Source organism: Callospermophilus lateralis, chromosome 15 (genome assembly GCF_048772815.1).
Source record: "Callospermophilus lateralis isolate mCalLat2 chromosome 15, mCalLat2.hap1, whole genome shotgun sequence".
Taxonomy (NCBI): domain Eukaryota; kingdom Metazoa; phylum Chordata; class Mammalia; order Rodentia; family Sciuridae; genus Callospermophilus; species Callospermophilus lateralis.
The window spans coordinates 56,536,178-56,540,264 of record NC_135319.1 but is presented as its reverse complement, the minus strand read 5'-3'; positions in this window follow the sequence as shown (position 1 = coordinate 56,540,264).

The window sequence follows — 4,087 nt, the reverse complement described above, 5'->3', positions numbered from 1 at the left end:
TTTTCTATTGTTGTTGTTGTTTGTTTGTTTTTGGTACTGGGGACTGAGTCCAGGGATGCTCTACCACTGAGCTATATCCCCAGCCCTTTTATAAAATTCATTTTTAAAAAATTTGAGATGGGTTTTGTTAATTTGCCAGGCTGGTAATCTCAGCTTTCTGAGTAGCTGGGATTACAGACATGCACCATGCCAAGCCAACAAGTTTCTTTAAAAACCTCATTCCTTGAGGCTTAGGGTGTAGCTCAGTGGTAGGGCACTTTCCTACTATACATGAAGCCCAAGTTTTGATTCTCAGAACCACAAAAGCAAAAAACTCATTTATTGAGAACCATAAGACTAAAAAGCCTTGAGACATCCAATTCCCTACTTGTCATCGAAAAGGTCTCAAGGGAATATATTTTCAGATGGTGCACTTATTGTAGGTGGAAATGGAGACCCGCTTGGCCACTCAATGGACTTGTGAGGGGAGGTGTGAGGCTGGTGTGGCGCTGAGGGGACACCCAAAGCACTTTTTACTAAAGGGTGGGAAAAGCAAATGACCCTGGCATTTGCAACATGGTCACAACAGATTAGCTTTTGGACAAAGGATCTAAAAAGATTGCTTGCCTAAAATAAATGGTGGAAACCTATGATAGATTAAAAAGAATTTAAGAATCATGGCAACAAAATTAAATGTGTGACTCAAACCAAGATTTGGGACTAATCAGAGAAATTTGGTTGCTGACTAGATATTAGATGTTTTTAAGAAACCAGTTTTGTTTTGTTTTATTTTAATTTATTCTGGGAAATAAACCCAGGGGCACTCTACCACTGAGCTCTATTCCCCAACCCTTTTTATATTTTATTTTGAGACAGGATTTTGCTAACTTACTATGGCTGGCCTCAAATTCATGATCCTCCTGCTTCAGCCTCCCGAGTATCTGGGATTACTGGTGTGTGTGTCACTATGCCTGACACCATTTATTTTTATTTAAAATTAGATAATGTTTTGGTGTTTATGTCAGAATAGTTCTTTTATAATAGATTTCTCAGAATTTTCTTTAAAACAATTCAGTTCAAGGGTTGGGAAGGAGACACGGAGGGAATGTGTATGCGTTGGGGGAACAAGTAAAGAAGAAACAAGATTGGCCATCATTGTTATTCAGCAAGGTGGTGACTACTTGGGGGATGACACTACCATTCTCTCTAATTATGACAGCCTCCATAATAAAAACAAAATACATAGAATGAAATGTTTACCAAAGTTTGCTGTTTAAACAGAGGTAATTTAGAGAACATTATCTGAAGAGGCATTGTAAGAACTAGATTAGAATTCCCTCTTCTCTGACAGATACTTTTTTAAAGTAATAACCTTCAGTATCAATGTCTTTCAATATCAATATCAATGTTAGTAACTTAGCTATAGTCACATAGCTACTAATCAGCAGAGTTGGAATTTGGTCTTTGGCAGGTTCCCTCCTGAGCTCTTCTCTCTCTTGACAGTGAGTCCACAGCCTATCACTTCAGAACATCAAACTACCTATACCACGGCCCTTTTATCTGTCTTGCACTGGATCAGGACAGGTAGCTGGTAAGTTAATCAGGCACTCATGAACGAGCACTTATGTTGGAGAGTTGCTAACAAGCCTTAAATATACACTGTGCCATGGACATTGTCAATATATTGTAAGAAAAGACACGAGAACCTGTGCCAATCTAGGCAATCAGTTAAATGGAGTTCAGTTAGGGCAACCATTATTGTACTTTTGAGGGAACAGTGTATTAGTCAGCTTGGCTGTGGTAACAGATAGTACCCCAATCTCACTGGTTTGCAACAACATACATTTATGTTGGTGTCTGGAAGTCAGTGGTGGTATCATCTAATTTCAGAACTAGTTTGAAAGAGCATCCCCTTTTTAGGCCCAGGCAAAGAAAAACAAGCAAGAGATAGAACTGAACCATGTAATAGCTTTTGATGTTTCTGCTTGGCTGTGATGTGAAGTAGTCCCGTTCACATTCCACTCACCAAAGCAGGTCAAGGACTGTACTACCACCTTTGGGAGATGCTGTAGGTCATATGTATAATTCTCCTAAATAGAATAAAGCAGATAGTTGGGATCAATATTCCAATTGCCTGCATATCCCAAGATGTTAACTATTGCTGCAGTAGAGTATAAGACTGTTGCTGTTATTTTTTTCCATTCTCATATGTTTTATTTTTCTAGTATTTATGTATTCATATATTTTCAATACTAGAGATTGAATCCTGGGCCTCACTCTTGTTAAGTAGGTGCTCTACAGCTGAACTACATCTCCAGCCCCATGTACCATATTAAATCACACCCAGATGCTTCACTGTGAAACTACAGAAAATCAAAGATAAAGAGAAAAATCTTTAAAATGGGGGAAGGGGGCATCAATCACCTTCAAAGGGCAGCAAATAGAATAATACTTGATTTGTTATTAGCAATGATAGTACCCAGAAGACAGTGGAACTATGTCTTCAATAGTTTGAAAGAAAGTAACTAGCCAATAATTCTATTTAGCAAAATGACCCTTTAATAATGAATATTAAATGAAGAATTTTTTTAGGAAAACAAAAGCAAAAGAATTTGCTATCAGAACATCAAACGGTTGTAAAAACTAAGCTTAGTTCTTTAGAGAAAATGATCCTAGAAGAAAGACTGGAGATGCACCAAAAGATGAAAAATAATGAAACATTAGTCATTAGTTATTTGAATAATTCTAACGCACACTGTATAAGACAACTTTAATAATGTTTTATGGGACTTTAAGAATATAGAATTAAAATGTTTTGCCATTATAGCCCAAAAAGTATGTGTGTGGGTAAATGGATTTAAAGGAGTCAGAGATCTTTGTACTCTCAGTTTGGGGATAAAATTCCAATTAATGCTAGGCTTGATAAGTCAAAGATTACACTGTAATATCTAAGATAAACAGTAGTATCTTTGTGAAAAAATAAATAAGTCAATCAAACTATAAGATGGCAAGAAAAGTTGTTTTTCCTTTTTTTTTCAAAAACTATTGGGCTGGGTGAAATGGTGCATGCCTATAATCCCAGTGGCTCAGGAGGCTGAGGCACAAGGATCCCAAATTCAAATCTAGCCTCAGCAGCAAGGTCCTAAGCAAGTCATCAAGACCCGGTCTCTAAATAAAATATTTAAAAGGGCTAGGAATGCAGCTGGGTGGTTAAGTGTTCCTGGGTTCAATCTCTGGTATCAAACAAAAAACAAATATTGGGCCAAAAGTAGATTTCAGTTACAGAGGGCTTGTAGAACACACACAAGGCCCTGGGTTTGATACCAAACACTACTACTACTACTACTACTACTATGAAGAAGAAGAAGAAGAAGAAGAAGATTGAGAAAGTAGAAATCATATAGTTAAAATCATATGAGTTAGACCCAAATATATCAACAATTGCATTAAATGTAAATGGACTACATGCTCCAGTTAAAAGACAAAGATATCCAAGGTATGTACAGTGGTGCATGCCTGTATTTCAAGGTACTCAGGATGCTGAGGCAGGAGTTTAATGTCTCCTAGCAACTTAGTGAGACTCTGTCTCAAAATACAATAAAAAATGGGCTGGGGATGTGGCTCAAGTGGTAGCGCGCTCGCCTGGCATGTGTGTGGCCTGGGTTCGATCCTCAGTACCACATACAAAGATGTTGTGTCCGCCGATAACTAAAAAATAAATATTAAAAAAAAAAGACAATAAAAAGTGTTGGGGATGTACTTCAGTAGTAGAGTGTTTGGTTAAGGTTCACTTCCCAGCACCACCACCCGGCCCAAAGTCAGAGTTTATCAGACTGAATTTAAAAAGCAAAACCCAAATATGTCCTGTTTACAAGAAACACATCTAAAGCATAAGGATTGCAGAAAGTGAAAGAATGGAAAACAGCATACCACACAAATGTCAATCTAAAGAATACTGGTGGGCTGGGGTTGTAGCTTAGTGGTACAGTGCTCACCTAGCATGTATGAGGCACTGGGTTTGGTTCTCAGCACCACATAAAAATAAATAAATAAAATTAAGTCATTGTGGCCATCTACAACTAAAGAAAAATCTTTAAAAAAAAAAAAA